The sequence below is a fragment of the Marmota flaviventris genome, chromosome 2, assembly GCF_047511675.1.
Source record: "Marmota flaviventris isolate mMarFla1 chromosome 2, mMarFla1.hap1, whole genome shotgun sequence".
NCBI lineage: Eukaryota > Metazoa > Chordata > Mammalia > Rodentia > Sciuridae > Marmota > Marmota flaviventris.
The window spans coordinates 176,408,410-176,424,999 of NC_092499.1; positions in this window are offsets into that span (position 1 = coordinate 176,408,410).

The window sequence follows — 16,590 nt, forward strand, 5'->3', positions numbered from 1 at the left end:
CCTTTATGGAGTTTACAGACTGCTGAGAACATAGGAAATAGAGAAGAAAGGACCCAGGCTGCAAAGAGAAGGTGGGGGGAAAGGATGACAGAATGTAAAGCATGCTCTGAAGAAAAGAAAAGTGTCTGCAGAATAATGGGATTACAATGACAGAGATATCCATGGGGGTCAGGAATTAAGTGGCTGCTCGCTACAAAGAATGGTTGGTGGGAAAGCCTTTCTAAAAAAGAGGTGCATTTGAGCTAACAGCTCCAAGAGGCTGGGAAATACCTTATTATCAGAGGGAATCTATTGTGCCAAACCCTCCAGTGTGGAGGAGCTGGGGAGGCTCAAGGAAGTGGAAGGGGACAGCGGGGGGGGGGGGGGGGGGGGGCAGGAGAGTGCAAGTAACAGGACATGGGGCAGAGCCGCAGGGATGCCAGGGAGCCATCTTACACAGGGATGACAGCCACCGGAGAGATTTAGGATTTTAGTCAAAGAACGCGAAGACTCGAGAGTTTTAATCCACAGAGCAAATGACAAGATCTGATTTACATTTATAGCAATTACCGTGGCTCCTGTGGGGTAAGTAGATTAGAGCACAGGAGGTAATGATCAAATTCAGACGTTTGGTGACCACAGTGAATCAAGAGGCCATGAGGGTGCCAGGAGCTGTGGCGGTGCTGATGCACATGGAGACAGATCTACTAACCTCGGGTTATATCCTAACAGTGGAAATGACAGGGCTCGCTGGGGACTGCATGTGAAAGGTGCCGGAGGAAGAAGAATTAGGGATGGCTTTAAGGCAAGGTTAGGGTTAGGGGGAGGAAGGCAGGTGGGAGAAGGGGGCTGGTCATGGGACTTAACAGTTCAGCTGTAAACAGGAAGCAGAGATGCTGAGTAGGAAGATGGACAGATGTGTATGGAGTTCAGAGAGAGAGGTCAAAGCTGGAGAGATATTTTTGGAGCCATCGGGCCTGGAAAGCTGGTTGCCAGGGCAGCCAAGCAGCAGAACTAAAATATCTAGATTTTCCTTTTCTGTCCTTCTGGCCTCCCAAAAGCACTTGGATACAACGTGATCTCCAGGCTCTGGTACAAAACAAGGACTTGCACAGGCATGAATTGAAAGGAAAAACAGAAAGACAAAATTCTTTCAGTTGTCAGGACAGCATGATTATAGATATATTTTTCTTTTCTTTTTTGTTTTCATATCTACCGAGAGTTGTTGGTGGGTTTCTTCAACTAATCGTTTTTTAAATAATTAAATATAGTCTTGAATAAGTGGCCAAAAAAAAAAAAAAAAAGTAACCGGGTGCAGTGGCACACGCCTGTAAATCCCAGCAGCTGGGGAGGCTGAGACAGAAGGATCGAGAGTTCAAAGCCAGCCTCAGCAACGGCAAGGTGCCAAATAAAATACAAAATAGGGCTGGGGATGTGGCTCATTGGTTGAGTGCCCCTGAGTTCAATCCCGGTCCAAAAAAAACAAGTAAAGTAAACCTTGATGCCTGCAGGGGTTGGGAATGTCCCCCTTGTTCCTGTCACCCTGGAGTATCCTGGTAATTCTCAGTAGCTTCACTGGATCCTGGGGAGAGATCTTGCAAAGACAGCCACAGAGGCAGGAAGGCATTCACAAATGGACCCTGAAACATCTGAGAGACGCTGTTCCTTGACATCACAATCTGAGCTGGAAAAGCTTTTGGTGCCACCCGGTCCCACCCCTCTACATCAACCTCAGTTAATAGATGGGAATGTTATATCCTGAAGAGACTGGACGATATCATCAAAATAAACCAATGCCACCATTCCAGGTGTGCAAAAACATAATACCATTTTAAATTTTTCCACCATCTAACATGATTTCTATTTTAAACACCCTTTCCATGGATTTAACCTTGGTGGTTCAGGATGTTCTCCATCAAATCAGATTTCCCCCACCTTCCCGTCCCCAACATGTCTCAGGTGCCTTTGTGACCTGGATCCACACAGGTGCCCCCAGCGTGAACTTCTTCCTGACCCCAGGGCTTCTCCAAACCCGCTGGCTTTGAGCTGCACCCACAGTCCTCTTATGCACCCTGGATGATTTGGCTACTCTGGCACCCCAGGAGCTCTGCAAGGTGGCTTGAGGGCCCTTCCTCTCAAACACAATGTATACTCCATCGGCTCTTCTGTGGCCAGGTCAGGCTAGGGACACGAACTCCACAAGCTCTGTCACCCCAAAGGAAAATTTGAGTACTCTGACTCTTCAATCCTGCCAAATTTGACCTGGGGCTGAAGGGAGCAGGTGGCAGGACCCCTTTAGAGTGCCCTTCCCCCTCCCCTCCTGTGTCCTGCCGCAGCCCGGCTGGCTGCAGCAAAATAACCTGGGGGTGACAAACAACTTGTGTACGTTGATACAGCAGGAGTAGGAGCCGTTTATTGCAGGACAGGAGCAGTATTTATACATTCCACACAGCTTATCTAATTAGCATAAACTAGATACATCAGTCAACCAATAAGGAATCTCCACACTTAATGGCTCGCTTTTGTTACTTCTCAAACCACTCCCTCTGGCATTTTGCCAGGCACCATCCAGACTTGTTTACGAACTCTAACATTCCCCTGGCAAAATGCCAGGTGTTATTTTGACTTGTTTACAGACTCTAACAGTGTCCCTCACCTTGAGCAAGCTTGCCCTACTCCAGCAGGTAACTGAGGTGGGGGTGGGGGGCAGCCAAGAAGAGACTAGCTCTCAGGAGCCCATATTTTCCCAAACTTTTGCATCTCTCTCATCTGGATCTCAGCTTCTGAAACTCAAGTGCATTTGTTCTTTTTCTGCAGTGATGGCCTTGAGACAAACGCATTATATTCATCGGCTGCCTAATTTGGTCACAATAAAAAGCTCTGAGGGAAAGACACCTTGGAAAACGGGGCTGCAGAGCTCAGCACCGCCACCAACAGGCAGGTTTTATAATGACCTGTCAGAATTAGACACTCCAGGGGTGCATGATAGCTTAATTCTATCAGAGAAAAAAGATGGAAGAATTTGCAATAGTATGGGGTGTTTGTTAAAAATTATTTGACTTTTATTCGTTTATTTTTCATAAACACTAATGTGAATCTAGGGGGAAAATTGAATGCATTCAACCATACAGAACCCACCAATTCCCCATGTGTCTCGCTCCTACAAATTTCCTGCAGTCCTCCATTAGTAAAATGTGGAAAGAGAAAATAATGAGTTTCATGAAAACCACTTGGAACCCTTATTTTCCCCCCAGATTTCCTGGAGGAGTTGATCTCAAGCTTGGCAGGAAGAAGCAAAAGAGTCATGTAGAGGGCAGATTCACAGTGGGATGTATTGCCTGGCCCTCAGAACCTCTAACTCTGAATCTTCTGCCTTACTTTCTATGATTCTTTAACAAAGGTAATTTCTACTTCTAAAAGTAATTTCTATGGTGTTTTTAAAAAGGTATGTATTGAACTGATCCATAGAAAGGTTTTTCATTTTTCACCATCTCCACCATGCACAGAGATGGTGATCTTGTGGAATATCTTTCCCAGAAACCTCCAGAAGATTTTCCTTCCCATCTGATTAGCCAGAATCTCAACACATGTCCCAGACTCAACCAGTTATTTGAATAATCATTGCCCAGAGTGTGGAGCTGCATAATTGGCTTGAACCTATGAATATTCGTCTCCTGGGGTTCTAGAAGGGCCTATGTTCCACTGAAACTCGTTTCAGTATGGAACAGGGATTCTGTTGGCAAGGCAGGAGAGGGAAATGGCTGTGGAGAGACCCTAACAAGGGTATCTTGCAGAGTGTAAGTGGTGAGTTCAGTGAGGTATGAAAAATTGCATCTTGCTAGGATGAAAAGCCCTGAAGGTCCCTGGACCTGGGGTCAGGGTGCTGAATGCATGTCAGAGAAGGTTTAGGTTCCAAACACCAGATTCTTGGGGGTTTCATCAAATGTCCCCCAAGAAAAAGCTTGGTATGGAGAGAATGGAGTAGCCAGCAGAGCCAGGCACCTGCAAATGAGTCGGTTAGGCCTGGACAAGGAGCAGTGGTCTCAGTGACCCCCACCCCCAAAGACTGAGAACTAAGGCTCATCCCATTTGTCCTGTAGGCAGTCAGCCCAGCTGCCTTATATAACCAGAAAATGGGGATAGGGGGGCATGAGAAATAGCTACTATTTGCTTTCTTCCCGTCCTTGCTAGGAGGAAAGTGTTCAACCGAATTTAATAGGAGTTAGAAAGATATTTTAAGCGACATACTTATTAATGACAAAAGAGAAAAAAGAAAACAGTCAAAATGCCTGGCAGATATCACCAAGTAATCAAAGTGAACATGGCCAGTAATAGGACACATTCAAAGTGGGTGCCCCCTGGTTGGGTGCAGTGAGAAGAACATAACATCCATTCTGGACATTTCTGCCAAAGATACAAAAACCTGTTTCTAATCATGAGGAAGTGTCAGAAAAATCCAAAATGAGGGACATTCTACAAAATAACTAGCCAAAAGTGTCAGGGTCATGAAGTGGAGGAATGAGGCATTGTTCCATTTTAAAGGAAACTGAAGAGCTGTGGCTCTAAGTGCAACTGCATTCTTTCTGTCAGAGGATAGATAATATTGGAGCAACCGGTGAAATGCACAGGGCGTCCGCAGATAAGGAGGAGGTAATGTATTCCTCACTGGCATTGATGGAAAGGCACAGAAGGGCCCCAAGGATACATTATTTTTAAAGAGGAGTGAAATCAATGGGATATTCAACAGCATCCAAGAATTTCAAAAAGATTTTATAAGTAAAAAGAGTGATGTCAGTAAATGGAGAAATAGGAAACCCCAGACCCTCTTCTGCCCAAGGAAACATAACAAAATGGGGACCAACCACCATAAAAGGGATCCAGAAACAGGAGGTTCCTGCACCCACTGAGCTAACTACATTTAAACTCTGTAAGAAGACTCATGCCCTGCACTTACCAAAACCTCCTCACCCCAAGGACAGAGCATGATTGGAAGGAAACCTCAAATCCTGGCTTCTACCTAAAGAGGGGAAGGAGTGTACCATAGTTTGAATGTGAGATGCCCCCCTCCCAAAAAAAAAAAAAACAACTTTGTGTTGATGCAGGAATGTTCAGAGGCGGTGTGATCGGATCATTAGAGCTGTAACCTATCATACTAATGTGAATGGCCGGGCTGGGTGGTAACCGTAGGCAGGTGGGCATGACTGGAGGAGGGGGGTCACTGGGTTTGCCTGGAAGGGTTCATCTTCCCTGCAGTCCTCCCACACTGCTTCCTGGCTGCCAGGAGCAGTGCAGCTTCATTCCACCACACCCTTCTGGCGAGATGTTCTTGCCTCACGATGGGCACAGAACAACAGGATCAGCTGACCATGGACTGAATCTCTGAAACCCTGAGCCAAAATAAACTTTCCCTTCTCTAAGATGTTCTTGTCAGGTATTTTGGTCACAGCAAACACAGAATGTTCATTGGAATGTTCCGGCTTGGGGGGGTTCTACCCAGGGGGATGGTATTATAGTCGGTTTTCCTTTACTATAACAAAATACCTGAGATGGGCTACTTTTGAAGTAAAGAGAGAGGCATATGTAATTCACAGTTTTGAAGGTTCAAACGTATGGTACCTACATTGGCCAACTTCTGGTGAGCATAGAGACTGGTGGCACATCATCATGAGAGAACAAGTAGGAGCAAACAGTTCATCTCAAACTGGAGGAGAAGGTCAGAGAGACCAGGGGTTCTGCAATCTCCTCCGATGGCCCACCCTCAGTGACCTAAGGACCTCCCCCTGGGCCCCACCTCTTAAAGGTCCACAGATCATCCCAACACCACCACCACCTAGGGACCAAGCTTTTATATATGGACTTTTGTGGGACACTCAACATCCAACCCATGACAACTGGCCTCTTTCTTGCCCAAAGCTAAACACAGAAAAAGATTCCTGCTAAGAATACGTCTGGGGAATGATGGTTCAGAGCTAATAAAAAACAAGATTAATAAAAAGTTTTTAAAAACAAAGATTACTGGGCGCGATGGTTGCACGCCTGTAATCCCAGCTGAGGCTGAGTCAGGAAGATCATGAGTTTGAAGCCAGCCTCAGCAATTTAGCGAGGCCCCAAGCAACTCAGTGAGACCTTGTCTCAAAATAAAATACAAGAAAAGCCTGGGGATGTGGCTCAGTGGTTGAGTGCCCCTGGATTCATTCCCCTGTACCCAGAAAAAAAAAATTGAAAAACAGGGTATGGTGAGCACCAGAGTCTGTACTATCACAGTCACACACTAGGAGGAGCTCTAAACCATGGTGTACTACAGTACCAGAGGAGCCACAGCATGGGAGCTCCTGGATGAGGAACTACAGACCTGTTCCATTACAAGACGACATGCACAAGTCCAAAAAGGTTGTGTTCCCAGAAAAGACTTAATAAATCTCCAAGTTCTCTAGCCAGGCTGATTTGAGAAAGTCTTCCTATACAAAACTACACCACAAACACTGGGAGAAGTAGCTTGAGTTTTCAAATGCCAAAGTCCCAACAGATGATAATAAGACATAAAGAAATAGGGAAACTTGGTCCATTCAAATGAACATATAACATTGCTAGACACCAACCCTAAGAAATATAGATATATTCATTACCAGACAAAGAATCCAAAATAAGTGTCCTAAGGATACTCAATAAATTTAAAAAGAGTATAGATTGACAATTAAATGAAATCATCAATATGCATAAACAAAATGAGACTATCAAGAGATAGAAACCATGAAAAAGAATAAAACAGAAATTCTGAAAATGAGTAATATGAGAAATTTCATTAGAGGGACTCAACAGCAGACTTAACCAGTTAGAAAAATGAGTGAATTCAAAAATAGACCTTTTGAGCTGGGCATGGTGGTGCACACCTGTCATCCCAACAGCTCCAAAGGCTGAGGCAGGAGGATCGTATGTTTGAGGCCAGCCTTAACAACTTAGCAAGGCCCTAAGCAGCTGAGTGATCCCCTGATACCCTGTCTCCCAATAAAACATAAAAAGGACTAGGGATGTGGCTCTGGATTCAAACCCCAGGACCAAAAAAATTAAGATAAAACTTTTGAAATTACTGAAGCAGAGGAGCAAAGAGAATTAAGAAAAGTGAAGAGAGTATAAGGAATTTGTGGGGAACCATCAAACAGAACAAAATATGCACTCTGAAAGACTGAGAACCAAAGAAAAAGAGGAGACAGAGGACCAATTTGAAAAATAATGGCTAAAAACTTCCCCAACATGAGGAGAGAAAATGACATACAAATTCAAGTCTAACCAGAATTTTTTAAAAATTTACACGAGACACATCTATAATCAAACTGTCAAAGTGACAAAGAGAATCTTTAAAGCAGTAAGAGAAAAGATACTTGTCACATTCAAAAGAGCTCTTACCAAATTATCTGAAAATTTTTAGAAGAAACCTAATATACTAAAAAGGAGTGGGTTGCTCTATTCAAAGTAATAAAGAGAAAACTGCCCACAAAAAGATGATTTCACATAGCAAAAACTCAGGAGAATTAGACTTTCTGAGATAAACAAAACCAAAGGAGTGTACCACTTGACCTTCCCTATGACGGATGTTGACAGGAGTCCTTCAGGTTGAAGGGGAAGGTAGATAAACAATGAAACAAAACCGTAGGAAAACATAAACTCTCAGGTTAAGATAACCTAGACACAAACCTACAGTCCCATGGTATTGGGATGTGTGTGTGTAAATGATTTATAAATTTGACATACAACTTTTAAAAATGTAATTCTTTATAAATCAGTTAATGGACAAATGATATAAAAAGAGGTAATTGTGTCATCAGTTAAGTGAAAGGAGAAATGTAAGGAAGTACTTATATGTAATTGAAACAAAGTCATTATCCAATGAACATAGTTAACTTTTTTTTTTTTTTTTTTGGTACCAGGGATGGAACCCAGGGGTGCTTAACCACGGAGCCACATTCCCAGCCCTTTTAACATTTTACTTTGGGACAGGGTCTTGCTAAGTTGCTTAGGACCTTGCTAAATTGCTGATGCTTGCTTTGAACCTGCAATCCTCCTGCCTCAACCTCCTGAAGAACACAGTTAACTTTTTAAGATGTTTGAATAGTTGCAATGGTCACCACAAACAAAATATTTATAGAATACACTCAAAGGGAAATGAAAAGGAAACCAAAACATGTCAAAAAAATCAGTGAAACACAAAAGAAAGCAATAAGGGAGGAAGAATAGACCAACAAGCTGTTAGACAAAAAAATAAATAAATAACAAAACTATAATATGAAGGCTTTGCATATAAGTAAGTACTTTAAAGATAAATGGACCAAACACCCCAATTAAAAGACATAGATTGATCAAATGGATAAAAACCCAAGATCAAACTAGTCTGTAAGAGACTCACTTCAAATCTAAGGACACAGAAAATAAAAATGAAAGGATGGGGAAATATATACCACACCAACAAGAATCTGAAGACAGCAGGGCTGGCCATACTTCTACCAGAGAAACTAGACTTTTAAGCCCCCAAAAAAATCCATCATAAGAGATGAAGGAGCTTATGATGTCATGGTAAAGGGTCAGTTTCACCAGGAATACACAACAATTATAAATATTAATGCATCTGACATGAGAATTCCCAAATATATGTTGCCAATGCCAACAAAACTAATGGAAGAAAAGAGATAAGAGTGCAAGAATCATAGGAGCCCTAAACATCCCACTTTGATTACAGGAAGAACAACCAGACAGAAGATCAACAGGAAACAGATGGGAACAACGCTACACACCAACTGGACCCACAGACTACACAGAGCCCTCCACCCAGCAGCAGGAGAACACAAGTTCTTTCCAAGGGCGCATGGACATTCTCCAAGTTAGAATACATATTAGTCCACAAAAGTGGAGTCGTAAAAAGTATAAGAAGACACCGGGCACGGTAGCCCACACCTGTAATCCCAGAGAGTCAGGAGGCTGAGTGGGAGGATTCCAAGTTCAAAACCAGCCTCAGCAATTTAGGAGGACCCTGATTCAAAATAAAAAATAAAAAAGGGCTGGGCATGTGGTTCAGTGGTTAAGCACCACTGGGTTAAATCCCCCGTAGTACCCCCACCACCCTCCCCAAAAACAGTTTAAGAAGACTGAAATCGTATAACATCACAGAATGAAAGTAGAAATCAATAGCAGAAAGAAAACGGGGAAATCTAAAAGTATGTGGAAATTAAACAACTCGCTGTTAATCACTGTGATTTTAAAGATAAAATCAGAATGGAATTGAGAAAACACCTTGAAATAAATGAAAATGAAAATTACAGTATGTCAAAACATGGGATGCACGGAAGCAGTCCTGAGAGTGTAATGCCAGATTCTTGGGACCCCAATAGACCTCCAGGAGCTAAATCTGATGCAATCACACAAGAGTCTTTATTGCAAGCTGGAGCCTGGACTCACAACCGTTCCGATGCAGCGGTCCCAGGGAGTGAGTCCTGGTCCTTTGTTCAGTGAGATTTTGGGTTTGGGGGTGGGAAAATCAAACAACAACTCTTAACATTGATTAGCACATTCACTGGCGGGAACAAGTTGGGTAAGGGTGATTGGTTAGTACAAGAGGGGGATTCTTTTGAACTGATTGGTTTAAGCCACAAGGGGTGTATGTGCTGAACTACGTGGTTTCCCAACATGTTATCAACCACCATAAACTACTGGGGGGTCACCTGGCATCCCAGGTATTTTCCCTGTCTCATGCTGCTTGTGGTTGCTAGGAGGTTGCTATGGGTCCTCACCTAGCCTGAGTCTGGGACACCTGGTGCCGCAGATCTCTCCTGTTATTTGTAGACAAACAACTCAGCAGGGAGTGCTCTGTGGATCTTTCCAAGGACAAGTGTCAGGCCCCCTTCCTTAGGCTTTGCTCTGAGGTAGAGGCTGGTTTCTCAAAAATGGAGTCACATCAGCTTCTCAAGAGCATTGATAGGGATAAATGACTTTAGCTCAGCAACTTGGCACCTCATAGAACTGCAAAAGGAGAAACTAAACCAAAAAGTACCATAAGAAGAGCAATAATAAAGATTAGGAAAGAGAAAGAGAGAGCAGGGAAACCAGAATCAACAAAGCCAGAGCTGGGGTGTAGCTCACGGGGAGAGCGCTTGGTTAGCAGGCAGAGACCCTGGGCTTGATGCCAGCACCTACAAGAAGAGGAAAAAGCAACAAAATCAAAACTCGATGTTTTTTTTGGTTTGGTTTTTTTTTAGAAATACCAACAAATTCAACAAACACTTGGTTAGACTAAGAAAAAAATACTTAAATTATTAAAGTTAGAAATTGAAGGGGGCACATTACAATGAATATCACAGAAATACAAAGAGACTACTATGATCATTTCCATACCAACAAATCAGATAGCATTTAAGAGATGGATGAATTCTTAAAAATACAACATGCCAGGCTGGGATTGTGGCTCAGCGGCAGAGCGCCTGCCACACGTATGAGGCCCTGGGCTCGATCCTCAACACCACAAAAAATAAATAAATAAAATATATTGAGGGCTGGGGCTGGGGCTCAGCAGTAGAGCGCTCGCCTAGCACACGCGAGGCCCTGGGTTCGATCCTCAGCACCACATAAAATAAATAAATAAAATAAAGGTATTGTGTTCAACTACTTCTAAAAAATAAATATTTTTTAAAAAATAAATAAAGGTATTGTGTGTCCATCTACAACTAAAAAAAATTTTTTTTCTAAATACAACATACCAAGACTAAATCATGATGAAATTAAAAAACTGAATAGAACTTCCACAAGTAAGGAAATTGAAGCTGTAATCAAAAACCTCCCCAAAAAGAAAAGCCTCAGACCAGATGACTTAACTGGAAAATTCTATTCAACATTTAAGGAATTCAATCCTACTCAAACCCTTCCAAATAACTGAATAGGAGAGAAACTTCCAAAATCATCCCCCCCACCAAAAAAAAAAAAAAAAAAAAAACCTTATTCTATGAGGTCGGCAAAGAGAGAAGAAAGAAGAAAATTACAGGCCCAAATCCTGATGAATATTAATACAAAAATCTCCAACAAAATACGAGCAAGTTGATTTGATAAACATTCAAAGATTTACACCCTGACCAAGTAGAGATTATGTCTGGTTCATCAAACAAAAAACAAATAATACGCATTAACCCACTGAAGGACAAAAACCATGTGATCATCTCAATTGATTCAGAGAAGGCATTTGACAAAATTCAGTACCCTTTCATGATAAAATTTTAAAAGCTCAACAAACTGGGAATAGAAGGAAACTATATTAACACAATAAAAAGCCATAAATGAAAGGCCTACAGCTATCATCATACTTTATGGTAGAGACCAAAAGCTTTTTCTCTGAGATCAGGAACAAGACAAAGATGCCTACTCTTGCCACTACTGTTGACATAACACTAAATGTCTGAGCCACAGCAACTAGACAGGATAAAGAAATAAAAGTCATCTGAATTGTAAAAAGAAGTAAAATTATCTCTGTTAGATGATATGATCTTACATGTAGAAAATCCTAAATATTACAATACACATGATTTCGGCATAACTGCAGGATACACAAATCTCAAAAAGCACACAAAACAAAAATCAGGTGCATATCTATACACTGGCATTAAACAATCCAAAAACAAAATTAAGAAAACGATCCAATTTACTATAACATTAAAAGAATAAAATGCTTGGAAATAAACAACAAAGGAGGTAGAAGAGTTGTACAGAGAAAAACATACAAAACATTGATGAAAGGAACTAAATAAGACACAAGTCAATTGAAAGACAACTGTCTTGGTCCATTTTCTGTTGCCATAACAAAATACCACAGACTGGTATTTTAAAATGTATAAAGAAAATTAGTTTACTTAGCTCACAGTGCTGGAGGTTGGGAAATCCAAGTGCATAGGGGCAGGGTCTGGTGAGAGCTTTCTTACTGCATCATACAGGACATCCCAGGTCAAGAGGGCAAGTGAGCACTTGCAAACAAAGTTCACTTTTACAACAAAATGACTGGCCCAAGAACTCATCCACTCATAAGAACAGGCTTACTTCGTTTAGGAGGGTGGAGCTGTCATGACCTGAACACCTCTCATTAGGCCCCTCCTCCCAACACTGCTGCATTGGGAACTAATTTTCCAACAGATGAACTAGTAGGGGACATATTCAAATCATAGCAACATCCTATGGTCATGGATTGAAAGACTTAATATCATTAGATATCATTACTACCCAAAATGATCTACAGATGCACTGCAATTCCTATCAGAATCCTAATGGCACTTTTTCTGAAATTAAAAAATTTCTAAAATTCACATGGCATTTCAGGGGACACTGAGCAGGCCAAACAATCCTGAAAAAGAAAAAAAAGTTGGAGGCCACCCATTTCCCGATTTCAAAACATGCTATAAAGCAACAGTAATTGACAAGACATAATACTGGCATAAAGATAGATATAGGACCAATGGTGTAGAATAGAAAGCTCAGAAATAAATCCATTCATATGTGGTCAAATGACTTTTGACAAGGACACCAAGACTACACAATGGGGAAAGGGCAATCTCTTCAATAAATGGTGTTGGGAAAACTGGATACCCACAATGTAAAGAATGACTTTGGACCCTTACCCAACACCACATGCAAAAACTACCTCAAAATGCATTAAAGAAAGACCCCCAAAATATAAAAACTACTTTGAGAAAACTTCAAGATATCAGATTTGGTAATTATTCATTAGATATGACAAGAAAAGCAAATCAAGGCAGCAATGAAGTATCACCTCATCTCCAGTAGGATGACCACTATCAAAAAGAACGGAAGCTGGGTATCGTGGCACACACCTGTGATTCCAGCAATTTAGGAGGCTGAAGCAGAAGGATCACAAGTTCAAGGCCAGCCTTGGCAACTTAGTACCAGGGTCATATCCCCAGCCATTGTTTTATATTTTATTTAGAGAGAGGGGTCTCACTGAGTTGCTTAGGCCTTGCTAAGGCTGACTTTGAACACACAATTTTTCTGCCTCAGCCTTCCAAGCGGCTGGGATTAGGGGCATGTGCTCCCATGCCCAGCAGGCACAATTCTTACTATCCAAGAGATGGAAGCAAACCAAAAGTCCACAGATAAATGGATTTCTAAAAATTGGTATGCACATAGAATAGAATATTATTTATCCTTTCAAAAGAACGAAACTAGGGCTGGGGAGTAGCTCAGTGGTAGAGCATTTGCCTAGCATGCTCAAGGCTCTGGGTTCGATCTCCAGCAGGGCAAACAAATAAAGAGAAGGAAATCCTGTCACATGGTACAATGTGGTGGAATCTGCAGGACATCATGTTAAGTGAAATAAGCTAGGTACCACGGGAAAAATACCGCATAAGTCCACTTATATGAAGTACCTAAAGTGGTCGTAATTCTGGTGACAGAATATAGAAAGGCCATGTCCAGAACTGGGGAAAGAAGGGGTGATTATCGGTTAGTGCACATAGATATCATCCCTTGATATCTGTGGGAGATTGGTTTCAAGATCCCCCATCAGAAAACAAAAGTGGGTAGCTGGGGTTGTGGCTCAGTTGTAGAGTGCTTGCCAAGTACATGTGAGGCCCTGGGTCAATCCTCAGTACCACATAAAAATAAATAAATAAAATAAAGGTATTTTTAAAAAGAAAGAAAGAAACAGATTGTGTTTCTTGCACAAAAGAAAGAAAAAGTGGCAGATTCTCCTTTACATAGTATTTCTCCTTTACATAGTTAAGCTACACACATCCTCAATACCCTTTAAATCATCTGTAGATGACTTACCATGCCTAGTACAATGTAAACGCTATATATACAGTTCTTACACTGTAATGCTTAGGGAATGACGGCCCAAAAGCCTGGACATGTTCAATACAGATGCAGTTTTACAAAATATTTTCAATCCCAGAAGTTGGTTGAATTTATAGATACAAAGGGCCAACTCCACAGAGTTTAGGAATTACAAGATGAAAAAGTTCTAGAGATTTTCAGCACAACAGTGTATACTTAACACTCCTGTTACATTTGAAAATGGTTAAGATGGTAAATTTAGTGCTATGTGGTTTTCCACAATAGCCCACACAAAAAAAAAAAACAAAGAAAGAAAGAAAAAGAAAAGCCAGACACCAGTTGCTGTTTGACTATTTCTATGCAATTGAAGAACAAGCAAAATAATTTATGATGATAGAAATCAGAGCAGTAAAGCCCAGGGCAGTGGTGCACGTCTGTAATCCTAGAGACTCAGGGGGCCGAGGAAGGAGGGTCTCAAGTTCAAGGCTACCCTGGGCAGCTTAGCAAGACCCTGCCTCAAAATAAATAAATAAATAAATAAATAAAAAGGGCTGGGGATATAGCTCAATGCTAGAGCCCCCCTGGGTTCAAACCCTAGTGGAAGAAAGGAAGGAAGGGATGGAGGGAGGGAGGGAGGAAGGATGGGTCAGTGGAGGGAGGGAAGAGAGCTGGAGGAAGAAGGGAGAAAGAAAAGACAAAGGATATCAGAGTTGTATTTACGTCTGGGTCCAGAGACTGAATGGAAAGGAACAAGAAAGAACCTTCTATATCTTGGGGTGGTGATTACACAAATATAAGAAGTCTAAGGTAGCAGAATACAACAGTCACTAATAGGGCATTATGTAAAAATGTGAATGTGTAACCGATGTGATTCTGCAATTTGTATTTGGGGTAAAAATGGGAGTTCATAACCCACTTGAATCAAATGTATGAAAGATGATATGTCATGAGCTTTGTAATGTTTTGAACAACCAATAAAAAAAAAGAAGTCTAAACATTCATTGGGCCACACATTTAATATCTGCACCCTTCCCTGTATGTAAGTCCTCCCTCCCTGAAAATTTAAAACACCAGCATCAAAGCATATGTCATAGGATTTGACATAAAACAGGAAAAGGAAGCAAGAAAGGTCAACTGAACCATAAAGTGGGACAAGTTACAAATAGTAAAAAGTGAGGTCAAAGACCTTAGAGGCTTCAGGATTAAGACAAGAAAATCTTTCTCCTGAATGAAAAGGGTGGCAGAAATGATGCTAGATGACTTCAGGGTTAGGCATAAAAAGCCACACACCACCGCTCTGTTCCTGTGGGAATCCTAGCATTGGGGGCTCAGCCGTTGGAAATCCTCGTAAATCTCCAAGTTCACTGCTGGGTCTGAAAGAAGCGGGAACCTGAGAGCTCACCAGGAATCCCAGTGTGATTTAAATGTGATCTACAGAAGATCCAATAGGGTAAGCACTGCAAAACTTCACGTTTGCAAAAATTAAATCTGCTGCTGCCCAAGTATCTGCCGCTCTCTATTGCTGGAGGAGCAATCATGCCTGTCCTCTTTCCCCTTCAAGATCTCGTGCAAGCACCTCTCCTAGTAGAACCAACCTAATCTAACAGCACTGGTGAGGAGCACCAGAAAATGTAGCTCTCGGGCTTTCAGCCTTCTGATGAAGAGAGCAGAGGAAGAAGTGGAGATAAATGCTAACTGCAAAGACACTGGCATTGCTGGGGTTCTTGTTGTTTGTTACTGGCTAGGGACTGAACCTAAGAGTGCTCTACCACTGAGCTCCATCCCCAGTCCTTTATTTTATTTCTTTTTTTTTTTAATTTGAGATAGCCAGCCTTCAATTTTCAATCCTCCTGCCTCAGCCTCCCAAGTTGCTGGGATCACGCATGTGCACCACTACACCTGGCCATACATAGCATTAGAGTATTTTTTGTGCTTTCTCCCTCCTTGTCGTATTCACTTTTTTCCCTGGAAACTCTTTCCCATTTTAAAGCTGGAGTATGAGGCTTGTTGCTTTGAGGAGACAGCAGAGGGTTCCTGCTAGAACAGAGGAAGCCCTCTGTTAGGAAGAGGGCTGTTAGGAAAGTCCCAACCAGGGCGAAGAAGGGGAAATCCTCCCCATGCGATTTGGTGGGAGGGGGGCAAGCAAAAGGACAGGAAGTGAGATACTAGTGTCCCAACACCCCTCGACCCTGGGCTGACACACTCAGATGGGAGTGGGGTCTAGAAATCCAGTTGGTTTTTGGAGAGTATAGGGACTATGGCCCACCTTCCCTGTGACAGGTGGGAGTTCTGGACACCAAGATGGTGGAGGCAAGGTATCCGAACGATGCTGCTGGTGGGCATGACAGGGAGACGGGTCATCATGTCTCTGTTTACAATAAGTACCATTACCATGGCAACTCCCACCACTGAGGATCTATCACCATGGGTTTGGTATTTTAAAATGACCAAGGAGGGTAAAGGGGTTTTCTAAAGTAATCAATGGGGGGAAATCGGACACTGTTCCAATCAGGTATCATAAGGTAACCAATGGGGGCAAATGGGGTAAGATCACTTCAAAGAGGCTCTGATATGTGGACCTCCTCAACAGGAGAGGCAGAGGGCGCCATGGAGTAAGAAGGTGAAACCAATACAAGGCCACAAAGGTCCAGATGAGCCAGGCCCAGGGGTGCACGCCTGTAAGCCCAGCTACTGTGGAGCCTGAAGCAGGAGGATCACAAGTGCAAGACCAGCCTGAGCAACTGAGAGAGACCCTGTCTCAAAATAAAAGGGAAAGGGTTGGGGGTATGTTAGAAA